This window comes from Elgaria multicarinata, chromosome 9, assembly GCF_023053635.1.
Source record: "Elgaria multicarinata webbii isolate HBS135686 ecotype San Diego chromosome 9, rElgMul1.1.pri, whole genome shotgun sequence".
NCBI classification, from domain to species: domain Eukaryota; kingdom Metazoa; phylum Chordata; class Lepidosauria; order Squamata; family Anguidae; genus Elgaria; species Elgaria multicarinata.
The window spans coordinates 51,431,672-51,444,153 of record NC_086179.1 but is presented as its reverse complement, the minus strand read 5'-3'; positions in this window follow the sequence as shown (position 1 = coordinate 51,444,153).

Genomic DNA, 12,482 nt, shown 5'->3' with positions numbered 1-12,482 from the left:
TGTCCAAGCCCTGTTTAAAAATGAAGACCTCTCAAAAGAAAGAGCTGGGGGTTGGAATTGCCCATCCACAGCCCCTGGACAGCAGACTGAGCTGGCCCACAGGCCATCTGGTTACATCTTTCTCATGTCTAAATTTGCATCTAAATTAGCATATGCAAACATTATGCAAATTCAGTGTCCTCCTTGGTGATGTATGCCCTCTTTTTTCAATTCAGAAGTGACCACTTTATCCCCATCACTGGAATGTTGGTCCCAGAAGCTCCTCTGAAATGGAATTCAGCCTTTGGGCTCAAAGAGATTCAATCTCCCTGCTGCCTAGGAACTAGATATATCTGACTTTAAATCCAGGACTTTGCTAATGAATGCTAAATATGTATTTTAATGCAAAATTTTAGAAGTGAGTTAGCTGATACACTTTGATTTCACTTATAGTATTAAGACAGTTTGGGATCCTGAGATCTATGACATAGCTCAGTCCACAAGTCCCAGCTTTGGCTTCCACAAAATTTTCAGAATATTTTATTTTCAGGGCTTAAACAACCAAGAAATTCTCCTCCATACAAATGAATGAGAGCTACGCAAGAATATAGTACTTCAACAGCATCACTTGTTCAATAGTCAGATTTCCTCTAGCTGCACTTACAACTTTAAAAATTGATATTAGAAGAATCTTCTGTTTTGTCATGTCTTGTCTTGGTGTTAGAGTGTTCCATTTTCCCTCACCCAACTTTTGCTTGCTTGTTCTGTCTCTTAAAATTGTGACAGTTTGCGAAACTGACAATAAACGATCTGATCTTCAAGCAACACTGCCCAAGCGGGAGGCAATGTACTGAGTGCTGAATTCCATCCTGTTTGCCACACTTCTGAAAGTGTGCAATCTTCTTGGATTGCATATTTATAGAGGGAGGAAAGCATTAAAAACACCGGAGCGAGTGTCTGCAGAGCTGAAGCAGAGCTGACCTGCATCTGGAAACTGGTGTTGCATTTCCACTTGCACCGTTTGAAGAGGGGCAGATGTTCCCGAAAAAGCTTAAACAAGACACGAAAATGTGTGATGGATAGAAGAGATAATGTCATGGTTGCCATGGGTTACTCAAGCTGGTGTGTCCCTTTGCCCTCCCTTGTGTTTTCTCTCCTGCTTCCTTTGTCCATTGCGCCTGGCATAAAAAGCGTAGGAGCTTTCCGAGCTGTTTGGGAGTAATTGCTTTGGCAGCAGAAGAAGTCCGGAAGTACCTGAAGAGAAGAGGTCACCAATCAAGGAAGTTACAAGCGTAAATGCATCCTCAGAAATGGATATAATTTGATTCAACATCTCTTCAGTGAGGAAATAACTGAACGGTGGCACAGGTGATGCAGGAAGATGATACATTCATTCGCCTAACCGGTCCTTTTTGATTGGAGCCTAAATAAGTATCTGGCAGCAAAGAGTTACTGAAAGTAAACTTCACATACCAATAAATGTCATATAAGCCAGCCTTCCCCAGCTCTGTGGCCTGCACATATTTTGAACTACAACTCCCATTGTCCCTGACAATGATGTCTGGGGCTGTTGGGAATTGTAGTGCAAAACATCTGAAGTGCAGATATTGGGGGAGGCAGATATTATTATTAGCACAGAGATACCTGTTAAAGAAAACTAGCAGATATTGTAGTTTTAACAGTAGTATTCTATAGGCAATATAGCCATGCAGGGTCATTCCACCAGAGAACGAGTAGGATCTTGGCCCACTGTGCTTTCTTTTTCTGCATTTGTTGGTTGTCGAAATGTTGCTCTTGTTGCAGAGAAATTGGCGAAAAGGTCTTGGATGAAAAGAAGGTCAGGAAGCATGGAATTATGGAGAGCCAGGGCCAGGAAGGGAAAGATCCAATCCCAGGTCTAAGATGTTGAAAGTCCATGCTGTGGGAGGGACTATGAGTGATTTTTTTTGAACCTGCTGTTATACTATATCCCTTAATGTGATTAGACACTTATATTGAGTTTGAATTGTTGTCTAGGGATATTCCTACACTATTTAAAACATGTATCACTATCATGGCTATAAAAGATACATATTGAAGTAATAGTACTTCCCTTCTGTTGTTAAAAGCTATAGATTGCAATGTAGCATGGACCATCTGCCCTCTTTTACAGTCCTCTGTTTGAAAGACTGCCAGAGGACTGGCCTGTACTTGAAAATGTTCTGTATTTGAAGGGTTGTCCAGCCCAAGTCCATTTTAAAGATAAAGAACCACCAGAAGGAATTGCTGAGCCTTGAAGCTGCCCATCAGCAGCGCCTGGTCAGCAGACTGAGCAAGGCGCACAGTTTGGAAAACTGGCTACAAACTATGGTGAGATGTACTATATTTCTTTTTAAATCACAATAATTATTTTGAATTTGCTTCCTATGAATATAAATCGCCATATGCAAAATTTATGTACATAGGGGTCTTCTTTTTCGGCAATTTACAAGTGGCCACCATACTTTTAGCTATATATTGGGAGGGCCATTTGCACATAGGATTCGGATAGCTAAAAGGCTAGAACAGGGAACATGAAGCCTTATCCAACTCTTCTAACCCACCCATCTACAATTGTGGAAGTAAAGCTTACCATTGCTATTTATTTTTAACTTTGTGAAACTCGTAACAGGTTTTGCACATCCCATGAATAAGAAAGAAGGCCTTTTGCTTAGTATTAAAACAAGGGCTTTTTCTTTTCTTTTTGGCATTAAACTGCTGAACAGCTTGTGCTACCAATCAATTTGACAAAGGCTCTTCCCTCTAAATGCAGATAAGTGCATCATGTTTGCAAGACCTGTCTATTCCCTAGCTTAATAAATGAGTCGGTCTCTGTTAATGCCCAATATTCTTCAGCTTCAATCTGATTTAACTTCCAGGATTTTTTATATATATACATGAGAGAATCTAACCATTTAAATTGGTTAGCATTTGGAACTGGGAATACAGCTTGTTTTCCTATAACAATACTCCTAATAGGATAGTAGCCTACCAGAATGGCAACAGTAAAGTTTCAGTTTAAGAAACTTTCAATAAGGTCCTGAAGTATTCTTGTCCTTCCCCCAGATAAATCTCTAGTGGTTTTTTCCCCCTTGCCTGCCATCCACCTGCCTATTTTTTTTTTTTTACCGTCATTATGGCTTATGACTTAAAAAAAATAAAAATACCAAACCATTTTGGAGCCTGGAACTCAGATTCTTCAGTACATAATTCTTTTGCACTGCAGATGTGTAGCCAAGAAGCTTTGTTGATTCCCAGTGCTTCAGACCAATATATTTATAATCCCACCATGTGCTAAAGGAATACAGATGCCGTGAAGCATCCATAAACTTGATCATAAATCATCTCATGATGGCCTAAACTTACTCTGTCTGCTACCACACTTGCATGAAAATAACCTTATAATGAAACTATTTCCAGAAATTTTTAAGTTGATGCTAGTTAGATATGAATAATAGAGTCTTTGCAAAATGTCTTAGCAATTGCCCTGAACTTGCTTTGGGGTGCTTTGAGATTAGCATTTTATTGTGCAATCACCATGCCTTTTACAGGGGGTGGGGGGTCCAGATGACATTGTCTTCCACTTGTAACCCTCCTGGGTTTTCCAACTGTTTCTTCCATTGTTTTTCTGACCAAGGAGTAAAAGACAGAATAGCCACCCATTGCCTTTTGACTGGTACTGCCTGGAGTTATCCATCTGGAAGCTCTCTAAGGACACAATCCTATGCATTTTTAGACAGAAACAAGTCCTACAACTCCCAGCATTCCCCAGCCACCATTGCTAGTTAGAATCACATAAGACATATTAATTCCTTATTGTTATCTTCAAGATAAGCGAGTTTTTAAGGTTTCTATTACCTCTGGGCAGATGGAATTTACAACTCTATAGAGAAATTTAACAGCCTGTCAATGATCCAAGAGATGCTTATCAAATTTGCAGATGACATAAAATTGGGTGGGATAGCTAATACCCTGGAAGACAGAAAGAAAGTCCAAGGTGATCTTGATAGGCTGAAGCACTGGGCTGAAAACAACATAATAAAATTTAACAGGAATAAATGCCAAGTTCTACACGTAGGGAAAAGAAACCAAATGAACACTTACAAGACGGGGGATACTTGGCTCAGCAATACTATAAGCGAGAAGGATCTTGGAATTGTTGTAGATCACAAGCTGAATATGAACCAACAGTGTGATGCAGCTGCAATAAAAGCAAATGCTATTTTGGGCTGCATTAATAGAAGTATAGCTTCCAAATTGTGTGAGGTACTGGTTCCCCTCTATTCGGCATTAGTTAGGCCTCACCTTGAGTATTGTGTCAAGTTCTGGGCACTACACTTCAATAAGGATGCAGACAAGCTGGAGCGTGTTCGGAGGAGGGCAATAAGGATGATCAGGGGTCTGGAAACAAAGCTCTATGAGGAGAGACTGAAAGAACTGGGCATGTTTAGTCTGGAGAAGAGAAGACAGAGGGGAAACATGATAACACTCTTCAAATACTTGAAAGGTTTTCACACAGAGGAGGGTCAGGATCTCTTCTCGATCATCCCAGAGTGCAGGATACGAAACAATGGGCTCAAGCTTTGTTGTTGTTTATTCGTTCAGTCGCTTCCGACTCTTCGTGACTTCATGGACCAGCCCACGCCAGAGCTTTCTGTCGGCCGTTGCCACCCCTAGCTCCCCCAAGGTCAAGTCTGTCACCTCCAGAATATCATCCATCCATCTTGCCCTTGGTCGGCCCCTCTTCCTTTTGCCTTCCACTTTCCCTAGCATCAGCCTCTTCTCCAGGGTATCCTGTCTTCTCATTATGTGGCCAAAGTACTTCAGTTTTGCCGTTAATACCATTCCCTCAAGTGAGCAGTCTGGCTTTATTTCCTGGAGTATGGACTGGTTGGATCTTCTTGCAGTCCAAGGCACTCTCAGAATTTTCCTCCAACACCACAGTTCAAAAGCATCTATCTTCCTTCGCTCAGCTTTCCTTATGGTTCAGCTCTCGCAGCCATAGGTTACTACGGGGAATACCATTGCTTTCACTATGCGGACCTTTGTTGTCAGTGTGGTGTCTCTGCTCTTAACTATTTTATCAAGATTTGTCATTGCTCTCCTCCCAAGAAGTAAACGTCTTCTGATTTCCTGGCTGCAGTCAGCGTCTGCAGTAATCTTTGTGCCCAGAAATACAAAGTCTGTCACTTCCTCCATGTTTTCTCCCTCTATTTGCCAGTTATCAATCAAGCTGGTTGCCCTAATCTTGGTTTTTTTGAGGTTTAACTGCAACCCAGCTTTTGCACTTTCTTCTTTCACCTTTGTCATAAGGCTCCTCAGCTCCTCCTCACTTTCAGCCATCAAAGTGGTGTCATCTGCATATCTGAAATTGTTAATGTTTCTTCCTGCGGTTTTAACTCCAGCCTTGGATTCGTCAAGCCCAGCACGTCGCATGATGTGTTCTGCATACAAGTTGAATAGATAAGGTGAGAGTATACAACCCTGCCGTACTCCTTTCCCAATCTTAAACCAGTCCATTGTTCCGTGGTCTGTTCTTACCGTTGCTACTTGTTCGTTATACAGATTCCTCAGGAGGCAGACAAGATGACTTGGTATCCCCATACCACCAAGAACTTGCCACAGTTAGTTACAGGAAGCCAAATGCTGGCTGGACATCAGGAAAAACTTTCTAACTGTTAGAGCAGTACAACAATGGAACCAATTACCTAAGGAGATCGTGGACTCTCCCACACTAGAGGCATTCAAGATGCAGCTGGACAATCGCCTGTCAGGTATGCTTTAATGTGGATTCCTGCATTGTGCAAGGGGTTGGACTTCATGGCCTTATAGGCCCCTTCCAATTCTACTGTTCTATGATTCTATGATCAAGCAAAAGGGCAATGCCAGAAGCATCATGGAATTATACCAGGGATAGGCAACATGGTGCAAATGAACAGCAATGTACCCCCAGGCACCTCTCTTGGTGCCCACCAAGACATTCTACTCCTCCCAATTTTTGATATATTTTTTATATTTTCTTACTGGCAGCTGGGATTGCTTCCAAGTTAAATGGGAGCCTCTAGTTGCTGCCATCTTAATTTCCCCTGAATGCTTCTGGGCAGGTTACTTGTCCTGTGTGACTAGCTGCGTCTACTCATGGCAGCCATTTTATGGTTGTGCCCAGGACCATTTCTTAAATTTCCAAATGTCCCCTTGGGCCCAAAAGCTTGCCTATCCCGGTATTACACTAACAACCTCCCGCTCTCAATTGTGTAAAAAAAAAAAAAAAAAAGAACCAGGCTCTAAGGATCTCTGATCTAGTTCAAAATTCAAAACTCTTCCCCAAATGTAGCCTGATACCTGGGCTAGTCTGATGCCATAAATGGATGTGTCACAACTGGAAATATATTGTCAAAGTTGCTTCATTTTTGCAGTATTTCAGTGGGAAACAATTTCTTCACTAAAGAGCAAAATAGAAGGGTAAATCAGCTTGCTTTAACAAGGGCTTTTAAGCATCAGCACGATTCCTATTGCTTTGAAGAAAGCACAAAATTAATCTTCTTGTAGCTCCGCATGTGAAGCGCCAGCGCACAAGGCTATGCTCAAAAGCTTTGCCTTGACAGACTATAGATGTTGTGTCACATAAAAAACAAGATATGGTGCCTGTTTATGGCAGAGAGTGTGGAAGTTCCCTCTCTAGGGAGCAGTAAGCTGGACAATGCCCTCTCTGGCATTCCGCCATGGCAAGAGACTTGCAACAATGCAGAAATGTAAATCAGCTCTTTTCAGGCAGTCTATGAAATGCCAGGGCTGGTACTGAGCTTGTACTGAATAAAAAATGAAGAAATTGTAATCCTCTCTCTTTTACATCCTATTTGTCTTCCCTCCCTTTCCCTGCTAAATAAGAACTGTGCGTACTTTATTTTGTTAACAACATTTATACTGCCCATTACCAATATGTTCTCTAGGTGGTGTACAGGGAGGGTGACCCTAAAACCCTAAAATACCTTTTAAAATTCCAAACAAATATAAAGTTAAAAACAAGTTAAGACAGCATCAAAGTAAAAACCAGAAAGAGTGGCACTCAAGATCTAAAGGCACTAAAACATGTTGATAAAATTGAAAAACCAGCAGAAATTAAACTGGTCTTCAGCTGGTGCTGAAAAGACTACATACAGTGCAGGTGCCAGGTGAGCATCTCTGAGAAGGACATTCCGCAAACAGGGTGCCACCATTGAAAAGTCCCTTTCCTAATAGCCCCCAATGCTGCCACATTCAATGTAGTGTGAAGGCAAACTGTGAATAGTTGACGGTCTTCTTGAATTGCTTCACCTTTTAAAATCTGTTTCTACATTTCTCTTTAAAAATCGCACACATAAAAACTTAAAAATTGTATGTGTGATTGATTGTTAATCGTTTATTGTGGTTTGGAGTGAAGTGTCATGTGCATTGCATCACCTATATATCAGAATATTTAACTACGTTTTTGAAAATGTTACTTCTCCAGGGAATGGATATTTCAGGGTACATCCAGAAAAAAATGCTATAGGAGAATGGCACTCTGTGCATTATTTTAGAACCAACAGTATGGCAAGGCATGGCATGCCTTATAGGCCATTGCTTGGGAAAGAAGAGATGGAAGGAAGGCTTCAGCCCAGCACGAGTCCTGGGCTGAAAACAACAGAATGAAATTTAATAGGGATAAATGCCAAGTTCTACATCTAGGAAATAGAAACCAAATGCACAGTTACAAGATGGGTGATACTTGGCTCAGCAATACTACAAACAAGAAGGATCTTGGAATTGTAGGTCACAAGCTGAATATGAGCCAACAGTGCGATATGGCTGCAAGAAAGGCAAATAGTATTTTGGGCTGCATTAATAGAAGCATAGCTTCCAAATCATGTGAGGTACTGGTTCCTCTCTATTTGGCCCTGGTTAGGCCTCATCTAGAGTATTGCGTCCAGTTCTGGGCTCCACAATTCAAGAAGGATGCAGACAAGCTGGAGTGTGTTCAGAAGAGGGCAACCAGGATGATCAGGGGTCTGGAAACAAAGCCCTATGAAGAGAGACTGAAAGAACTGAGCATGTTTAGCCTGGAGAAGAGAAGATGGAGGGGAGACATGATAGCACTCTTCAAATACTTAAAAGGTTGTCACACAGAGGAGGGCCAGGATCTCTTCTCGATCCTCCCAGAGTGCAGGACACGGAATAACGGGCTCAAGTTAAAGGAAGCCAGATTCCAGCTGGACATCAGGAAAAACTTCCTGACTGTTAGAGCAGTATGACAATGGAATCAGTTCCCTAGGGAGGTTGTGGGCTCTCCCACACTAGAGGCCTTCAAGAGGCAGCTGGACAACCATGTGTCGGGGATGCTTTAGGGTGGATTCCTGCATTGAGCAGGGGGTTGGACCCAATGGCCTTGTAGGCCCCTTCCAACTCTGCTATTCTATGATTCTAAAGCATAAGTATGCACAACTCCATACTATGGGTGAAATCCAGCATTAGGTGCATGCAACTGGGCTGGGGAAAGTGGATTTCCTCACCACCTTCTCCTCATGACAGCCCTTCCACCCCCCTGAAAATGTGACACAGCGGTTTGGGGGACCCTGCTGAATGGGGTGGGCTGTGCTGCAGGGGGAAGGGGGGATCCCCGAAAATCTGTTGGAGGCACCTTCCATGAGCAGAGCTCCACATGTGGGGGTGCTTCCGCTTGATTTTCAGGGATCCACCCTCTCCCCAGCCCCACAGACCTCCCCATTCAGCAGGGTCCCCCAGCCCTCTGTGTGACATTTTCAAGAGGGGCTAACATGGGGAGGTGGCAGCAGTGAAGTCTACTTCTGCCAACTCAACTGCATGTGCATAAGCCTGGATCCAAGCCATTGTTGGGATTGAAAATGGGAATCATGAGAAAGAAAGAAAAAATTAAGAAGAAACCTTATGGCAAGTTTTAAGAACTAACATACGTTATGTGTCAGCCCTGATTGATTCAAATAACTGCTCAGGCTTGTAGTTATTGAGCAGTATAACATAAGCTCAGAGAATTCACAAGAGACAGAGTAGATATTTCTCTTGCAAAGGCTTCTCTTGCGAAGTATCTTGTCAGTACTCCAGTCCCATCGTACATGGGCAACTTATTCAAACAAATCTGGGCAAGTTCGTAAGACAGGAACTGGCTCTAAATGCTGGCATAGGCAAAAGTATCAGGGTATTTTCTACAGATCTAACATGACAATAATAAAGGTTAATATTGCTGTTTGGAAAAGAGGTATGTGACAGATGATATCTAAGGACTAGGATGTCTTTAAAAGGCAAGAAGACACATATTATAGGCTTTATGAGGAAAAGACAGCCAGGAGGGCTTGGGAAGAATTATGGAGAAAAAAGAAAAGAAAAAAGGAATGATACACTAGGCAATCATATTATCTGCAGAATTCTGAATGGAAAGGGGACCAGGCAGAGATTTTTCAAGGTGAGAGAAGATTGCCTTGCTGTTGCTTAGATGAATGCTCTGTTTCCTTCTATATCAAGTAATGGAGTACTGGTTCCATATTTTCCAACAAGGTCTTTCCTTTCACTGGATGATATATACATATACAATCCATATGTTTTCATATTTTGGGCTTGGTAGAGTGACATCCAGTGTGAACATAGAGGTAATACACTGAATCTGTATCTAAACTGCTTCATGTGCCACAATGTAATCAAGTATTGTTTTTCATACTTCTGCCCATCATTTTCAGTCGTAAGAACATGAAAAGGGCCATGCTGGGTCAGACCAAGGGTCCGTCTCATCCAGCATTCTGTTCATACAGTGTCCAACCTGCTGCCTGTGAAACCCCAAGAAGGACATGAGTGCAACAGCACTGTTCTGTTTGTGTTCCCCAGCAACTGGTGTACATAGACATACTGCCTCTGATACTGGAGGTAGCATATCACTATCAGGACTAGTAGTTACTGACAGCCTTATCCTCCATGAATTTGTCTAATCCCCTTTTAAAGCCATCCAAATTGGTGGCCATCACTACGTGTTGTGGTAGCGAATTCCATAGCTTAACTATGTGCGGTGTCAAGAAATACTACCTTTCATCTTTCCTGAGGGCTTTTCTACATGAGGCATTTATTGTGCAAATTTCCTGTGTGTACATATGTGTGGGAAAGACAGAAGAGGTGGTGGGAAAATAAGGGAGGATTACAAACGGGAAACTACGTCATCTGCTCCCCGCTTGTAAAAATCCATCAGTGAGGCAGGGATAATAATAACCCTTGTCTGGAAGCACCTTTAGGGTGTTTCTACTGAAACATGTATCTTTTACAGGTTCTTTAGACAATGTTGCAATCTTCCAGTTTCGCTTTTGTATCTAAAAAGCATTTTGGTGAGTTTTTTTTAGAGCAGGGAAAATGTGGTATTTGATTGTGAAAATACAAGGAAGTACGAGTTCCTCTTGTTAATTTGTGCTATTCCAATATACTGCAGTTCCACCTAGAGGTGGAAAAGCAGAAAAGGACATGCTTCTTGTGTAGTGCTCAGATCTTAATTCTGCAATGAAACCGAAAGTAGATACAGTGGATTAACAACCAATTAACAGCCTCGTGTAAAACGTTCTGAATCTCCCACTAATAAGCTTCATGGGATGACCCTGAGTTCTAGTATTATGAGAGAGGAAAATGTTTTGCTATACCCCTTCCCCATGTCCTACTCCCCTTCACCATAGACATGTTAATAAGATGACCTCCATACTATAGGAATGTGCATTTAAATGTAATATAAAGTTGGACTATAGCTGTTTGAGAAGACAAGTAACAACTCCAGCAGGAGCATGGGCAGGTGAAAACTGCCTCCATCAGTCTTCCCGTGCTGGTGGCAGTAGCACAGCAGGGCAATGGATCCATGGAAACCCTCAAGTTTGGAAGCATCCATCTAACGAGGGTACAACTCATAGGACTGCACCCTATGTTCTTCAGGAATAAATTTAAGCCAAACCAGCCCATCTTTAGAATGGATAAAGTACAGTGTACACAGTCCAGACATTGTGCCAGATGAAAATGATAAGTGCACTTCAGTAAGTGAAGCTGGTCAAGCTACAATAAGCTGAAGGGGACAGCAAAATATGCAGCCAGATGTACTGCTGCAAATGTTTAGGATAATGCTGCCAGTCTTGAAAGTCTTCAGATGCTTTAAACGTAAGTAACAGCTCTATTATGCTCAATTTAGATACATTGGAACTATTAAGAAACATCAGCATCTCTTTTGTATGCACCGTTTTACAACTGAAACAGTGACATTTATTTTCCACTGTAAAATCTGTCCATTGAAAAATGGCTTCATGGGACTCAGTTTTTGTTACATCCCATAAACCTAAAATAGGTTAACTTTGGATATCACAAGAGAAGTGTGTTTGCCACTGAAAACCTGCTTTTATATCTTAGCATCCGGAGCCATAATATTTGTAGGCACAATCAAATGGATTGGCCAGATCGTATTGTTATCCACACCTTGTGGAGGTGTTAAGTAACAATGTCTACACTAATTAGAACAAGCATTAGATACAACCCAGTGCATCTCCCCTATGTACTTTTCCAGTATATTTTGACACTGGCTTTTCGTAGCTGAGTTTCTGTGAAATATGCCTGGGAATCAACATAGCTTCTTGACTACACATCTGCAGTGCAAAAGAAATATGTGCTGAAGAATCTGAGTTCCAGGCTCCTTAATAGATTTTTGGATGCCATAAGCCATAATAATGGTAAAAAATAAACAAGTAGATGATAGGGGGGAATATACACTAGAGATTTATTTGGGAATGATGAGAATACTTCAGATGGAAGAGATGGACCTGGAATGGTTCTGATTCTACTCATTTTTGGATTACGTTTGAATACACATTCATCAATATCCTTGATGAATACAGTCATGCCAGCATTTTGGTTTGGGCACATTCACAAGCACAAAATAAGTCTGCTATATGTATTTTTAATGAACTTATGTAACAAGGGGACATGAATTAGCTTGTAGATGGTAGCCTGCCATTGTTTATTAAGGTCACTAAGTATTGCTTTTTCATTAGAAAGCTTTGTAAGTCTTCAAATATATAATATATGCACATACATAAAATAAAATAATGTACACTAAAAATACAGTATATGTGCCTTTAACATGGCATGGATCATGATAGCCTGTACATACTAGCATTTAATAATGAATGGACACATTTCTATGCTACCTAGAATCCTGCCTTTAAACCAGTTTAGGAGGAGTCCTACAACTTCCCCATTACTGGCTGGGAAATGCTGGGAGTTGGAAGACTTTTTTCTGTCTAAACATGTATATTAATTAATTAATTAGTTAATTAATTACATTTTTATACCACCCAATAGCTGAAGCTCTCTGGGCGGTTCACAAAAATTAACGATAGGAACTATGTGCTGTAGCTAATACATTAATAGTACTAGCATATAGACAAGTATAGCTACATTACATACAAAATGCTTTCTGCAACAGA